We start from the raw sequence: 17592 nt of genomic DNA on the forward strand, positions 1-17592 counted from the left end.
CTTCCTGATCCAGGGATTGAACCCTGGTGTCCTGCACTGCATGCAGATTCTTTAGTGTTTGTGCTATAGCAAAGTCCCTCTTTTCTCTTTATTCACCTAATAATTGTAGCATTTACTGAGCATCTTTTTATGTACTCTCCTTTTGTCTTTTTTTGTCTGTCCCAATAGCCTTTTCCACCTCACTGTGTGTCTTTTCTGCTTCTACATAATCACCTGGATAAACCCTACTGCATGTATGTCAAGACTCAGTTCAGGTGTCCCCTCCTACATGAAGCCTTCCCTGCTCTCTTCTTCACCTGAAGCTGAATTCAGGGCTGATTCTACACCGCCCCCCACCTCCCAACCAATATCACCCCATGGTGGCTTCTACCAAAAGCTCTATTCCTCTGAGTTTTACTCTTTACTGTCCTTCACTAGGCTGAGCTTCTCATTGAAGTCAAGGGTATATGCTGAGCTCCAGGAGTAGAGCCTAGAGCAACAGGCATAGAAAATGCTTGCTAAGTGAAAGATGTTTTTCAGTGAAATCCTTGGAACAGGGAGTTAAGTTGTTGACACAAAGTAGGGCCAGGGTGCAGGGAAGGAGGGAAGGACATGGGGTGGGGGGTCGGGGGGGTAGTTTGCTGGGCAAAGACTAGGGACCCACTCGGTGTTTAGCATGAACCTCCAAGTCAGACTGGGGCCTCAAATGTGGCTGGAATCATTGAGACGAAAGACTCCATGCTGCCAGTGTAGGGGGTGCGGGTTCGATCCCTGGTTGGGGAACTAAGATCCCACGTGCCCTGCAGGGCAACCAAAAGATAGAAGAAAAAAGAAAAAAAAGATGAGGTCATTAAGTTGGGCCCTAATCCAATATGACTGATGTCCTTATAAAAAGGGGAAACTTGGCCACAGAGACAGTTACACATGAAGGGAGGTAATGTGGAGACACGGGAGAACACTACCAACAAGACAAGGAATGCCTGAGGCTGCTGGAAGCAGGAGAAAATAAAGGAACAGATTCTCCCTCCCAGCCTGTGTGTGTGTGTGTTAGTTACTTAGTCGTGTCTGACTCCTTGAGACCCCGTGGACTGAAGCCCTCCAGGCTCCTCTGTCCATGGGATTCTCCAGACAATACTGGAGTGCCTTGCTGTGCCATCCTCCAGGGGATCTTCCCGACCCAGGGGCTGAACCTGAGTCTCTTGGGTCTCCTGCATTGGCAGGGGGGGTTCCTTACCACTAGCGCCACCTGTGAAGCGCTCCCAGCCCTCAGGAAGAACTAACCCCGTGGGCACCTCCATCTCAGTGTTCCAGCCTGCAGAACTGGGAGGAAGGAAATTTCTGTTGTCGAAGTCACCCTGTTTGTGGTACTTGGTTAACCACAGCCTTGGGAAGCTAGTACAAACTTCTCCGTCAGACTTTGAATTACCTGCAGACAGGGACTTGGAGTTATTAATCCCGGGATCCCTAGCACCTGGCAACCTCACTGGATGTTTGCAGAAATCTGAGGATCAATTCCCTAGTTCAGAGGCTTGAAGTGCCTTCTAAGGCAAGCTTTGCTCAGGCTTTAAGCTGGAAGACAGGCTACAAAGGCCAGAGAACAGAGAAGCTGGAATTGGTAGACGTTGTAATTCTGCCCAAGCTTTTACCATCACCGCCCACCCTCCACTCCCAAATCATGACACTTCTTTCTCTGTACAGAGACCCCCCAGCAAGATTCCAAGATCCAAGAAGTCCATTTGTGTTTACAGCGATCACAAACAAGGGTGAGTGAGAACACCATGTCCTTGCCCTGGGTCCTGCCCCCATTCCTACCCTGGAGTTTGGCTACCCCACAATTGCATAGGAAACTCTTGTTTCTTATTATTTAAAGGTTAACTTGAAATTCATTTCTGATGAGAAAAGTCACAGAACTCTGGAGAGCTGTGCTTGAGCAAATGTTTTACCTTAGGTTAGCCTCCAATTCCAAAAACTTTGAAAGCTATAAAACTGGAGTGATGGATTTCTGTGGTTCCCTGACCAATTCAGATATTTGTAATAAGAATAATAGAGCAAAAGATAGCACAACCTCAGATTTTTTTCCCTTTACTCAGCTGAAAATTAAACCAGACAGGCAATTACCAAGGTTTTGCCATAATATATAATATGTGTACACCACATTTATGGCATATTTCATATTACATGGTTATTATTCTGCATTTTCATCCAATCATCTTATTAGCTCTGGCATTTTTATGTGGTGAATGACTACAAGCTAAAAGTCAGTGAGAAAGGCACTGGTGGAGAAATAAATCACAGACTCAATAAAATAGGGCCCATTAAAAAATGTGACCACCATTACAATGGACCACAACTGGGGATGTTGTGGGGATGAACTTTCAAAGACCGGGAGAATACTAAGGTGAGAAACACCATCTCTAATACCATTTTTCCTACTCCAGTTCTGTAATTCATCCTAATATGATATATAATCATTCCTTATTCGTCTTTCTCAAGAATCATGGTTAGATGGCTTTGTGAGTGGTTTTGTAATGTTCTAGGCACTTAACTAAAAAAAAAAAAAATCACAAGAGAAGAGCACCATGCTAAATCATTTTTACATATAAAATATATTTAAGTATATATTTTTAGACCTTAGAGAATGCCATTGTATATTCTGACATGTTATTAGAGGAAAATGAAACTGCTCTATTAAATTCTAAAAATAAACTTGGATCTATTTTTTATAGCTCATTCAACTGATTTTCTAACTTATGAGTCATTTGGTGCTTTTGGTGTTTGATGTCATTTACTTGAAGCTAAGTTGAATCCTATTTTGGGTATATAAGCAAAGAAATGAAGGATTATAGTAAATCAGCCTGCTATTCAGACTAAAAAATATTTTTCCTAACAGTGTTTGGTCCATCATTTCTTTTGCCTTCTTTCCTCTTTCTAAATTTCCAAACTTCCTTTGTCTTTTCTTCTGGAGCTAAAGTTTTGTTTTCTTTGGTTTCTTTCTTTCTCACTTGCTCTAACTTTCCCCACTTTTTCCTTCTGGAGTTAATGTAACCATCACCACTGGGAAGTCTGGAGTTTTCCATCCTGCAGATAAATATCACTCAGCTAAGCAGGTTTGAGGGTAAAATCCAGTTTCTTAATCATATTCTAAAAAGTAGGATTGGTAGAGAAAAGCTCTGCTTTTTTCCCCCCAGTGTAGGAGAAAGTGGTCATGTGAAGTATATTAAAACTGAAGGATCTAAATACCACTTATTGGCACCATAACTTATACACAAGTTATCATCTATTATAATTACCGTATATTCTGACTTCGAGAACAAAAAACCAGCATGCATACGCTATGAGCAATTCTATTCTGATCCACCAAAGAGTAGCAAATGACAAAGCAATCTGTTGAAATACGTTAACTTCTTTTCTATAATCACTAGGTATAGTGAGCTAGTGAAACTCAGGATGTGGAACCATTTATTTCTGCTCTGTAGCTTAATGTCTAGCTCACAATAAGGCTTCAAAGGTCAAACTGAATCAAACTAAATGAGTAAACTCTTGATCAAAATCAAATCTGTAGCTGCCTATTGGAATAGACTTTGCTGCTTCCCTTGAATTCTGAGGAATTCCTTGTAATCTTTGAGTAACTTGATACAGAACCTAGGCACTTGATTCTAGTCTTTTATTTTCTTATAACTTACTGTAAACTTTGAAGAAATTACAGATTCTGTGCTGTCTTAGTAGACAGAGCTTGTATATGTAATATACTGCTTGCAGGCATGCTCGGTCATATCTAACTTTTTGCGAGCCCATAGCCTGTTGCTCGCCAGGCTTCCCTGTCCATGGAATTTTCCAGGCAAGAGTACCGGAGTGGGTTGCCATTTCCTTCTCCAGGGGATCTGCCTGACCCAGGATTGAACATGCGTTTCCTGCACTGCAGGCAGATTCTTTAGTACTGCGCCACCAGGGGAGCCCCATATGTAGGGTATAGCAGGGAATTAACCAAACCAACTCAATTCACGGTGCCTGCTCTGATCAGAACAGCTACTGTGGTCAACCAGAATGGATCTTAGAGCTGCTTTTCTGTCACCAGAAACAGAAATGCATTCTTGGCCATAAATCAATGGATGGCTTAAGGCCATCCACTGGATTGCTCAACCGTGTTCTCTGTGGTGCAATGCACTGTGTTGGAACCCCATATCCTGAATTCTTGATCCTCAGGCATGGCCAGGACACTAAACCCCAGGTCAGTTAGGAATTCCTGGCTGTTTTTAGGCATCCAGGTGGTCAGCTGAGAGGCTGTGGAATTCAAACATGTGTTATAACAGGGCATCCAGTTCTATGCAGAGTCAGTGATCCACATGTCGCTGCTCCTGGTAGGTTATTTGGATACTTTTGGGTGATAACAGAACCAACCACCTCGTTGGATGGAAAGAACATATAAGACCTCCTTGATTCCTACCAAAAGCAGTTAAGTGCGCTGGAAACATCAACCTAATGCCTAACATTCAGCATCAGCTATTGTTAGTATAACTTTTCACAAACATGGAGAAAAATTTCTCTCCAAGAGAAAATGTAAATCCCCAGTCACCAATTCATTCTCTAAAAAGAATCAAACTTTCCTCAAGAAGGGATGAGACTGAGCAGGAGATGCCATCATTATAAAACACTTTATGACACTGCAGACGGCAGGGCAAATGAGCATTTATGTGAAACCATTCATTTCCTGCAGTGTGGTTCCCAAGTGTTTGCTTTCTTGGAACAATGATGGGAAATTTCCTAACACAAGAAGGACTATGACGTCAGCTCCACTTGTGTGTTGCTCTTCCCAGTCTTGGAAAATGTCCCATTATCCTTCAAGCGTTAGATGGATCTAAAATAAGCAAGTCTAGACAGTGGAAACCATATACAAGATCTACGGTTTCTTTCCTCATTATTTAGTCCTGTAGTGCGTAAGTCACTCAATAATCTCCCTCTGATTGAAGGAAAATTAGGAACGTACACAAGGGTATAAAATACATATGTCAGGTAATAAATCTTCGGCTATATTTCTAGGTTATTCCTAGCTGCTTCAAGTCTTTTGAAGAAGCAGTTGGATATTCAATAAATGGTGCTGGAAAACTGGACAGCTAAAGAATGAAAGTGGGCCCCTATCTTACACCATACTCAGAAGTTAACTCAAAATGAATTAAAGACATGAATGTAAGACCTGAAACTAAAATTCCTAGAAGAAAACATAGGTGATAAGCTCTTCGGCATTAGTCCTGGCGATGGCTTTTTGGATTTGGCATGAAAAGCAAAGGAAATAAAAGTAGAAATAAGCAAATGAGACTACATCAAACTAAAAAGCTTCTGCACAGAAAAGGAAACCAACAACAAAGTGAAAAGACAACCTGCTAAATAAGAGAAAATATTTGCAAATCATGTATCTACTAAGGAGCTAATATCCAAAATGTATAAAGAACTCATACAATTCAGTAGCAAAGAAACTCCAAACAAACAAACAAAAAACCAATTAAAAACTGGGCAGGGACTTCCTGGTGGTCCAGTGGTTAAGAATCAGCATTCCAAAGCAGGGGATGAGTTTCAGTCCCTGGTTGGGGAAGGAAGATCCCACATGCCATGGGGCAACTAAGCCCATGCACTGCACCTACTGAGCCTGTGAGCTCGGGAACACACATACCACAGCTAAGACCCAGTGCAGCCAAACAAAGAAATAAATTTATTTTTTTAAATGGGCAGAGGATCTGAATAGACATTTTCCCAACGAAGGCATACAGATGGCCAATAGGTACATGAAAAGGTGATCAGTATCACTAATCATTATGTAAAAGCAAATCAGAACCACAGTGAGATATTATCTCATACTTAACAGAATGGCTATTATCAAAAAGACAAGAAATAACGGGTTGGTGAGGGTGCAGGGGAAAGGTAACCCTCGTGCACTGTTGGTGGGACAGAGCTCGGTGCAGCCACTAAAGACAACAATATGAGGGTTCCTCAAAAAATTAAGAATGGAACGAACCTATGATCCAGCAATTCCACTTCTGGGGCTTTATCCACAGAAAATGAAAATACTGATTTGAGAAGGTATGTGTGTGCCGTGCTTAGTCGCTCAGTCATATCTGACTCCTTGCAACCCCATGGACTGTAGCCCTCCAGGCTCCTCTGTCCATGGGATTCTCCAAGCAAGAAAACTAGAGTGGGTTGCCATTTCCTCCTTCAGCGGATCTTCCCAACCCAGGGATCGAAGCCAGGTCTCCCACATTGCAGGCAGATTCTTTACCATCTGAGCCACCAGGGAAGCCCATATATACCCCCATTTTCATTGTTCAGTTCAGTTCAGTCATTCAATTGTGTCCAACTGTTTGTGACCCCATGGACTGCAGCATGCCAGGCCTCCCTGGCCCTCACCAACTCCTGGAACTTACTCAAACTCATGTCCAGAGACTCGGTGATGCCATCCCACCATCTCATCCTCTGTCGTCCCCTTCTCCTCCTGCCTTCAATCTTTCCTAGCATCAGGATCTTTTCCATTGAGTCAGTTCTTCCCATCAGGTGGCCAAAGGATTGGAGTTTCAGCTTCAGCTATCAGTCCTTCCAGTGAATATTCAGGACTGATTTCCTTTAGGATGGACTTGTTGGAGCTCCTTGCAGTCTAAGGAACTCTCAAGAGTCTTCTCCAATACCACAGTTCCAAAGCATCAATTCTTTGGCTGTCAGCCTTCTTTATAGTCCAACTCTCACATCCATACATGATTACTGAAAAAAACCAAAGCTTTGACTGGATGGACCTTTGTTGGAAAGGAATGTCTCTGCTTTTTAATATGCTGTCTAGGTTGGTCATAACTTTTCTTCCAAAGAGCAAGTGTCTTTGAATTTCAAGGCTGCAGTCACTATCTTCAGTGACTTTGGAGCCCCCCAAAATAAAGTCTGTCACTGTTTCCATTGTTTCCACATCTATTTGCCATGAAGTGATGGGACTGGATGCCATAATTTTAGTTTTCTGAATGTTCATTGTAGCAATGTTTATAATAGATAAGATACGGAAACCACCTACACGTCCAGCAACAAATGAGTGGGTGCTGTTCCTGTGTAAGCTCAGGTACTGTTCCCTCTAATCACTTAGGGTGGTTTTTTCTCTCGTTTCAGATAGTTCCCTCACACACACACACTGATGATGACTCAGCTGATTCCTGATGGGGACCCTTCTGCAGATCCCTGGGGTTTTCTTTCTGTGCAGCCCTGTTCTCTTCAGGATTCTGTCCTGTGAATGCCATTTGTCTTGCTCTTCTGAGACTCTCAGCTCCATCTTCTCAACTCAGGGAGACCAGCAGGCTCCACATGTGTTTCCAGTCTCCATGTGTGTTTCCTATGACTGTGTTTGCAGTCATAGGCTGCAAATGAAAAGCAGCAAGCTTGAGCAATTAGAGGACTTATTTTTTTCTCATTAGGATCAGTGTCTTGAAAACTAGAAAAGTTTGAAGAAGTTATTCAGTATGCAGCACAGAGAAAAGGGGAAATAGACAATATGAAAAGTTATGGGGATAGAATGAGAAACTACAAAATACCTGTGTGTCAGTCCTCCTTCCTGCCTTTGTTTTCTTCCTACTGAGGCGCATCCTTTTGTAGTTTTTTCAGTGATGGAAAGATCCTGAGTTATAAGCTTTCTCAGGCTCAGTTTGTTTGAACTTGTCTTTACTTCACCTTTAGTCTTGATAATAATTTAGCTAGATAGAACCTTCCAGGTTGAGGACTATATTCTCCCAATACATAAAGTCATTTTGCTATTGTTTTGGGGGCTTTACTAATGCTAATAAGAGTTTTGCTAGTCTAATTATTGGTCCTTTGTAAATAATCTACTTTTTAATTCTGACTGCTTCAAAAATTTTCTTTGGTCTTTAGTATTCTGCTGCTAGCTACTGACCATGTGTCAGAATTTCCTTCATTTTTAAGACTGAATGATATTTGATTATAAGTGTATACCACATTCTGTTGGAGTTCTTGTTAATTTTTAACAAGGGTTCCTGCATTTTCATTTTGCACTTGTCCTGCAATTATATAGCTAGTTCTGCTTTTATTCTATCACACAAAACTTTTATTGCAAAGCTGAAATAGAGGGACTTCCCAGGTGGCTCAGTGGATAAGAATCCATCTGCCAAAGCAGGGGTCGATGCCTGGTCCAGGAAGATTCCACGTGCCACAGAGCAACTAAGCCTGTGTGTCACAACTGCTGAGCCGGTTCTCTAGAGCCTTCGAGCCACAATTACTGAGCCTGTGTGCCCCAGCGACTTAAGCCCGAGTGCCCTAGAACCCATGCTCCACAACAGGAGAAGTCACTGCAATGAAAAGCCCACACACCATAACTAGAGTAGCCCCCGCTCGCTGCAACTAGAGAAAAGCCTGTGCAAAGCAACGAAGACCCAGTGCAGGCAAAAAATAAAGTAAAAAAAATAAAGACAAAGAAAAACTATAAAGAAATAGAGGAAGGGAAATTAACAGTGTGTCCTTCACAAAGCTCTCCCAATAGTTCATGAGAAAATCATGCAGAAAGTTAAACCTTTCCCAGACACACAGTGTGCTCAGCGTTGGCTCCTGATCCTTGGCTTTTACCTCTCTGTGAGGTGGGCTTCCTTCTTCAAACCAGTAGGGTGTGACTCTTCACTGACCCTTGGAGAAACCTGTCCCTCCTCACTGGTAGCAATTATGTCCTAGAATTCTCTCCCTACTCATGTCTACACTCAAGCAGTACGATTCCTCGGACAACCCTTGCAGCAAGACATTTCTCAACTTAAGTCTCTCCCAGACTCTCGCTGGGAGGTGGGGGGTTTCCTGAAGACAGTCCAGGATAAATCTTGGCTCTCCAAGTTCAGCACTCTTTGAGATTTCCCCGGTAGTATTATGTGCAAACATGCCTTATTATTTCTGAGTCATCTCAGAAGTAACTCCTGTCTCAGGAGAGACATTAAGTGTCAGAAATACTGCAATCAAGATCCATGTTAAGGATGAGAAACGTTTTTCTAATTACAGCAAAGTGTGCTCAGACTGCTGAGCGACATACATTACGATGCACTGAAGTGGCAGGCTGGCCTCTGTCTCCTTCTTTATTCCACAACTTGACCAGAGGCCCACGGCACATTAAACATGAGCCCTAACATATATCACTTTTTCAAGCAACAGAACTATTCCCTTTTTGAAGTCCTTGCTCTGGCCACACAAAAACCTAGATGAAGCTTTGACATAAGGGTTTTTCTGTACCTTAGGCAGATCACACTTTTAACCAAAATGTACCAACACTGCTTTTTGTTCTGAAAAGCCAGTCAGAATTAAAGTACTTTCCTAATTTAAAAAGATTCCCAGGGGTTGCAGGATAAGATACTGCCGGGTTATATGTGTAGGGGAGGGTATGCAGCTCATAACGTGTGTTGATGTGAAATCGAGTTGGATGACAAAATAACGGGCTTCCCTGGTGGCTCAGATGGTAAAGAAGCTGCCTGCACTGCAGGAAAAGCCTCTTAGGTTGCTGGAGTTCTAAGTATAAATGAACGAGGTCAGACCGCATGATAGTAAGAATGTAGTCTGGCTTTATGATTTCAGCTAGTCCTTCTGATCTGGCTCTCAGAGATTCTGTATTTTAGAATTGTTTGGACTTGGGCTGGCCAGCACAGTGGCAACTAGTGACAAGTGACTTTGGGACCCTTGAAATGTGCTGTGAGGATAACACTTGCTCTTCATTTTGGGAAGTTAGTATGCAAAAAACACATCTCATCCATTTTTAGGAATGATATCATTTTGAACATATTGGGTTTAAAATATACTATTTAAATAAACTTGGTTTCTATTTTTTTTTTTTTAATATTTGTTATGTCTTAGTTTGTGGCCTGTAGTATCTTTAGCCAACTCTTAGTTTTGGCATGTGCGACCTAGTTCCCTAGGTACTTAGTCACTCAGTCATGTCTGACTCGGCAACCCCATGGACTGTAGTCCACCAGGCTCCACTGTCCTTGGGGATTCTCCAGGTAAGAATACTGGAGTGGGTTGCCATGCCCTCCTCCAGGGGGTTTTCCCAGCCCAGGCACTGAACCCAAGACTCCAGCATTGCTGGCAGATTCTTTACTGTCTGAGCCACCAGGGAAGCTCGACCAGGGATCAAACCCGGGCTCCCTGCATTGGGAGCATGGAGTCTTAACCACTGGACCACGAGGGAAGTCCCTCTTTCTACTATTTTAATGAGGCTACAGACCATTTACAATCACTTTTGTAGCTCTCATTACATCTCTGTTAGACAGGACTGGTTCAGAATCCAGTTAGTTTTTGATACATACCATTTAGCTTTGGACCTTTGGTGTTCACACATCTGTTCTCACTCCCCAAAGACCCATCCCAGTGTGCACTCTTCTTAACTTTAGTCACAGGAGTGAGTCCTTTGCTGGTGATCGAGCCCAGTCTGCCCCCAGCAGACTCATCTCAACCCCTCTACAAGCTGTTTCCTACACAGACTTTGGGGAAAAGGGAAATCATTTTATTTCTTTGAAGAAAATACCCTCTTCCTCAATCCAAATGGACATTCCACACTGTGGGTTTTTTTTTTAAACTGAAATTTGGATTAGAGTAAGGAGTGAATTGTCAAATTTGGCAGAACATTTCTTTCTAACACCAATGAGTCTGTCAACCACACTATAAATAAATATACGATTTAAAGCCACTGATGTCTTCTTCGGTGTCTTGGCTGGACAGAGCAGGAACTGCTCATAAAGAGAAAGAGAAGATGTCAGCAGAAGCAGAATTTCACTAGACTTTATTCTAAAAAAGGCAGTTTTTTTTGTAGTGCGAGGAAGTGTACAGAAAGTTATGTCCTCGGTGGATTCAAGAGAGACTTATTAGATACAAAATTGGTTTTGCTGTTAATGCTAAAGGGCAGACAGAAGGGAGACGGAAAAGAGAGAAGCAGGTATAAGAATATATTCTGTAGGGTTTCATTACTTAAGAATATACTCTGTACATCAACTTTTAATTTTCTAAATGAAAGGTTTTTTTCTATTTTGGTACTTGGTTAATAAATAATGAGTTTAATTTTATCGTATACTAAAATTCATTTGGTGTCATATTGAGCAAAAAAATGTAGAACAGGATATGCTGCTCATTCATTTTTGTTGTAAATTTTATTTAAGTTCATGTTGAGCTTGTAATTGGAGCTCATAATGAATACATCCTATGAAACACAAAATTTTGGATTCACACATTTTTATAGCTATTATTTAAACACAAAATCCTTATTTAGGATTTTTGTTTAAGTCTGTTGTTTCTAGTAATTACTGTTGTTCAGTTGCTCAGTCGTGTCTGACTCTTTGCGATCCCACGGACAGAAGCATGCCAGGCTTCCCTGTCCTTCACCATCTCCTGGAGTTTGCTCAAACTCATGTCCACTGACTCGGTGATGCCATCCAACCATCTCATCCTCTGTGGTCCCCTTCTCCTCATGCCTTCACCCTTTCCCAGCATCAGGGTCTTTTTCAATGAGTCGTGTCTTCGCATCAGGTGGCCTAAGTGTTGGAGTTTCAGCTTCACTGTCAGTCCTTCTAATGAATATTCAGGATTGATTTCCTGTAGGACGGACTGGTTGGATCTCCTTGCAGTCCAAGAGACTCTCAAGAGTCTTCTCCAACATCACGGTTTGAATTAATAAGAGGTTATTATTCTAATTTTTTCCAAGCTGATTTAGAAACTTTCGATGCATCCTGATTTTTTTTTTAGTTTTTCCTTGTGTGATATGAAATACCCTAATATCCCCTTAAAATGCAAGTGATGGGCAAGAGAACTAACATTTTCCTTGAAATCACTTTATTGTAGTTACTTTATTGTGTCTGGGAGCAGTGATGGATTTTTCTGGATGTCATCCAAATGTCTTTACCGTGTTTAATGTTATAATAGGAGTCAAGTCTTTTTTTTTCCACCATAATTTCAGCTCCTGAACATATTCCAGGATATGTGGGGTGCACTGTTTGATACTGCAGTGAAGAACACTGGTTGCCTTCCCCCCAACCCCTCCTGGGGGTTAATATTAGGAATTATAATAAGTAAATGAAAGATGGAGCCCATTTCCTGACCTCTCTCGAGGCCTACTTGAAAAAGCCTCAAATAACTCTGAGAAAAAAATAATACGGATTTATTTTAGTGCTTCTAAAGTTAATTGTGATAATGGTATTTCTCTGCTAGGTAAATTAACTGCTTTATTTCAAATAAAAGCCCAGATGTAATCTTGCTGACTTCAATCTACCTAATGCATCGTTAACATTGGATCGGTATTACAGTCATGGAAGTTGTTATTATTGCAATTCAATCTCAACTTTAATATCACATTTATATACATCTGAATCATAGCTGAGCCAGTAATAACTATATGTGCCAAGGACTGCTTACTGCTAATACATTTAATTCTCTGTCTGAGGACTTTTTCTAGCCACTGGAGTCTGATCATTCCAACAATACAAAGGCTAAGCCAGAAATGCCAGAGAACCAAAACTCTCAGAAATTGCCCACAACCCACGTCAAATAGGAGAGTGGAGGGATAATCTCACAACTTCCCTGCCCCGTCGTTAGTTTAATTTTGAGGCATATTCTGCTCCAGTGCTCTATAAACTCTCCACTAGGGGATATTGTTAAAAATTCATGTTCTGATTCAGGGGATTTGGGGTGGAGCTTGAGAGACTGGTGACAATCCACTTTGAGTAGGAAGTCTTAGAGTCTCCCAAGGTCCCCAGAGAAATCAAGTGCCACTTGCCTTCAACAAGAAGTTGCCTGATTAGTCTCCTTTCGTTTTCTTCTCTTTCCTGTTTTGCATGGCTTCATCCTCACCCTAGTGTTTCCTTCCTGCATGTGGACACTTATCTCAGAATCTGCTTCTGGGGAACCCAAATCAATAATATATGTACACATACAGTACATACCCATACTATAGTCTACCGATCTAGATCCTATCTATATTCTGTCTATCTATCTATCAACCATATATCTACCTATCTTCCCATCTACTCACCCATCTGTCTGTCTACCTATCATCTCGAACAGAGCAACCCAGTGCAGTTTCTTAAAGAAGGCAGACAGCTGAAGAGCTAGAAGATAAAGAATAAAGAAATCTGGGAGAGAATAGAAAGAGTGAGTTGATGATCAACAGCTAAACTGACTTTTTCCTACTTCTATGCAGCTGTCAAGAGGATGCGATGTCTCGGAACTCTGGTTAAACAGAAGACTGGGCAGTTAGCTATGGCTGCATAAATGGTGCCTCTTCAGAAGTCCGCAGAAGGATAGCCATTCTACTAGGAAAGATGATGAGGTCATTTCACCCGATTCTATCACTCAGGACACGTTGTTGGGAGGGTTGACCATCCAGGTCATGGAAAGAAGGTAGGTCAGATGTTAATCTTGGAAAAGACTGAAAGCAGCAGAGGCAGAGGGACGCTCAGCGAGGAGGCAAGGGAGGCCCTGCCACACTTCGTACTTGTGGGTCAGCTCAGCCGAGGAGAGGAAGATGAGTGAACGGGCTTTGCAGATGGTCACCTGGGCATTTTTACTGACTCTGCAGCTAATACAATGTGCAACATGTGCTATTTATCTTGTGGGATCTGTGGGAGCAGGATCGAGGGCAAAATCAAAATCAAATCCCATCTCTGGCACTTCCTGGTTATGTCCCCTCAGCATGTTCCACAAACTTTCTAAGCATCAGTTTTCCCATCTATATAATGGAGACAATGCCTATCTCATAGCATTGTGATGAAAATCAAAGGAGATGTTGTGAATAAAGTAACTTGGGTTTCTATAACCAGAGGATAAGAGAAGTGCCTTTATATTGGAAATATACCCAAGAATGCTGGAGAAATGGTGGGTGCTGATTTGACCAGATTCAAGTATTGTGTACACACAGGTGCACACACACGTGTTTAATATCTTGCGTGTAGAAAGCCATTGGAGTGACAATGCCCTGATGATATAAGTCGATCACAGCTATGACAGCTGAAAAATTCCACCATTGCTCTTAGCTATGCATGAAATCCCTCTGTGAACTCTCTCTTCCACCGAAGCAAACACCTGTTTCTGATGGAATGCAAAAGGCAAACTTGGTTTAAAGCTCTTGTTCCCCCTTCTTTCAGGAGTCTGTGTTCTCTGCAAAGACAGTTCCTGCAGAGGTCAGCTTGGGCTTCAGAGTCAGGCCATCCAAGTTCTCTTAGCACACAGGCTCAATCTTGACAGTGTCCTACCGTACCTGAGGGTCTGGGGGCTGAGAGAGGAGTCACTTTGCTTTTATCACCAAGACCCATAGATCACAGCCAGTGGTCTCACCGTTTGTGGTGGTTTCTCTCCAGGGTCCTGATGGGTTGGTATTCTGGAAGCAACATTTTGGAAGGCCAAGGACATGTCAGCTCTTAGGACTGCACGGAAGAGAGTCAGTCCTTGTTATCACCATTGGATCCCAGCGGCTCTTTCATCTCAGATTTGTGAAAGCAGCTTCTCCTCCTGAGTTCTGCCCCAGTCTCTTAATGGGCCAAGGAAGGGAGACATTGATGGAACTCACAGATGTGGTTAGACCTCCCCAGCAGCAGTCTGGTCAGAGGTCAGCTGGTCTCTTTCCAGTAACAGGTGGCCCTTGGCCTCTATTTCTCAAGAGAGCTTGAATCAAGAGGCATTCAGGGTAAAATGTGGTCACGTTGCTTTTTATGTTCTGTAAAGCCTATTTTCTATAAGCTATTTGACAGCTGACTTTTTGATAGAAGCTTGCAGGAGTAGGTATCAGAGGTCTCAGAAGCAAAGTCTCTGCTCCTTCAGTCATGTGAGCTGCCCTTGTTTCAAATTTCAGAAGGTCACAAAATATACCACACACACACTTTGTCTCATACACGCTAACATACATGAGGAAGTGTGTAAGCAATCAGAAAAGGAAGCACAGAGAATTTATTATAATTATGAATAAAATAAATGAAATCTTCTTTATATCATGCTGCTGTTATGAAGGATAATCATATGAGTTAATCAGCATGCTGGACCTGAAAGTAATTCTTGTTCATGATGAAACATGAAATGTTTGTCCTTTGCCCATCTCCTTTCCAACCAGGAAAAATAAAAGATACGTAATTCACACGTACTTGTGAAATGCTAATACATTTTAAAAGAATCGATAGGCAGAAGGTCTAATCTAAAAGACTCATATGGAAACCACTTGTCACAGAAATCTAAGTGGTCTTAATTCACGAAGAGACTCAAGCATTCCCTGCTTGCAGGGAAACAGCCCCCATGCAGAGCTGACATTCATGCAGAGTGCAAAAAGTGTGAGTCGCTCAGTCATGTCCAACTCTTTGTGGACTCTCACCTACCAGGACTATAGCCATGGACTGTAGCCCACCAGGCTCCTCGGTCCATGGGATTCTCCAGGCAAGAATGCTGGAGTGGGTTGCCATTCCCTTCTCCAGGGGATCTTCCCAACCCAGGGGTCGAACCCCCCGGGTCTCTGGCACTGCAGGCAAATTCTTTACTAACTGAGCCACCAGGGAAGCCCAGAGTGCAATCCCAGAGACCGTGGGACGTTATCTAGAGCGCCAACGATGGCATCAGAAACACAGACATTACATCTGACAATCGTGTGATCCAACACGGCTGACCTGGATGGACTCTTTTAGTACTGGCCTTCTCTCCCATATGTGTAGGGGTTCAACAGGGTGCCCACCTAGGGATACAGGCATGCATGTTCCCCATGCATACCTTTTAACTTAAGAGTCACATTTGTAGCTCCCCTAGGAAAGAATCACAGGCCAGAAGGGGGTGGCCCGGACTCTTGTTTGGACCGGAGCGCACAGACAGCAGCTGCAGCCTGTCAGTGAGATTGGCTGCTGACAGGAAAAGCATTAGCAATTTCATCGGGTCTTATAGATCAGGAACAACAGCGCATCCTTCCCCAACTGGCGGCCACCACGTAGCTGTAGTGGTTTGATTGAAGTCAGTATTTTAAAAAATGTTTTAAAAGTGGCAAAATATGGGTAACATAAAATTCACCATCTTAATCACTTGTAAGTACACTTTTAAATCACTTTTAAGTTCAGTCATTTTAAGTACACTCACGATGCTGTGCAAGCAGTCTCCAGAACTCTCTTTATTTTGCAAAACTGAAACTCTGTACCCATTAAACAATAACTCCCATTTCCTGTCTCCCCCAGCGGTGGAAACCACTGTTCTGTGTTCTGTCTCTGAAGGTCACTCCCCTAGGTATCTTACATAAGTGGAATCATACAGCATTTGTCCTTTTTTTAAAAATTTTATTAGTATTATTTTTTACTTTACAATATTGTATTGGTTTTGCCATACATCAACATGCATCCGCCACGGGTGTACACGTGTTCCCCATCCTGGACCCCCCTCCCACCTCCCTCCCCATACTATCCCTCTGGGTCATCCCGGTACACCAGCCCCAAGCTTCCTGTATCCTGCATCGAACTTGGACTGGCAATTCGTTTCTTATATGATATTATACACGTTTTAAGCATTTGTCCTTTTGTGAATGGCTTATTTCACTTAGCATCGCGCCTTCAAGGTCTGTCTATATTATATAGCATGTGTTAGAATTTCCTTTTAAAGGCTGAACAGTGTTCCATTTATGCATATACCACATTTTGATCATTCACTGATCTGCTATGAAGACTTGGATTGCTTCTTTTGGCTTTTGTGAATAATGCTGCTATAAACATGGGTGTATGGAATCAGCACTTCTAATTAAAACAGGAAAGGCTCAGATTCCCTTTCATGACGAGCTTATGAAATGGAGGGTTATGTCTGATCCTCAAGAAGTGGTGTTTTATGGAGAGTGTAAAACTGGTTCATTTCAGGAAGCTCTTTTGGCCCACTATCCTCACTGATACGGCTGAGGGGGGATTGGGAAATCTATGGGCATGGAGCAGAAGAGAAGCTAATTGGTCTATAAATCTATCTCAGTTTTAATCTCTGTCTCCTTACCACTAAATGTTCATTGTTCCAGCCAACAGGCACCGAATGAGAAATATTACTCAAGAGATCTACCTTTACTGGTACACCAGTATTGGCTAATTCTTGCAAAGTGCCTAAAACGTTCCAAACAACATTCTTAACTATGACACTGTGAGTATACCTGTTGTACAAGCAGGAAATGAGTCAGAAAGTGGCAAAGCACCTGGCCCAGACTACACAGCTGGTCGGGGTATTGGAACACCAGCAGTTTTACTCTAGAATTCATGCATTTTACCATCACACGACATGTATCTCATTCTTTTCAATATATGAATAGGTGTGTGTAGGTGTATGCCTATAATAAATATTTTTTGACCTTCAGCAATGAAAGAAGGAGGGCTTCCCAGGTGGCACTAGTGGTAAAGAGCCACCCTGCCAATGCAGAGGAAATAAGAGACATGGGTTTGATCCCTGGGTTGGGAAGGGCATGGCAATCCCCTGTAATATTCTTGCCTGGAGAATTCCATGGACAGAGGAGTCTGACTGGCTACAGTCCATTGGGTCACAAAGAATTGGACATGACTGAAGCAAATTAAATAGCTCTGCTTATTTAACTTACATGCAGAATACATCATGCAAAATGCTGGGCTGGATGAAGCACAAGCT

General features: G+C 42.3%; 2 long non-coding RNA genes across 3 annotated transcripts in view; one reads left to right on the plus strand and one right to left on the minus strand.

Moving 5' to 3' along the window:
* LOC112579339 overlaps window positions 1-17592 on the minus strand; it is a 57641-nt gene that overhangs the window by 33281 nt on the left and 6768 nt on the right. The window lies entirely within an intron of this gene.
* LOC112579330 lies at window positions 885-14946 on the plus strand. Its single transcript, XR_006639868.1, has 4 exons — window positions 885-1015; window positions 1678-1742; window positions 13166-13365; window positions 14322-14946. It is a non-coding gene; the product is annotated as an uncharacterized LOC112579330 (long non-coding RNA).

This window comes from Bubalus bubalis, chromosome 2 (genome assembly GCF_019923935.1).
Source record: "Bubalus bubalis isolate 160015118507 breed Murrah chromosome 2, NDDB_SH_1, whole genome shotgun sequence".
Classification (NCBI taxonomy): domain Eukaryota; kingdom Metazoa; phylum Chordata; class Mammalia; order Artiodactyla; family Bovidae; genus Bubalus; species Bubalus bubalis.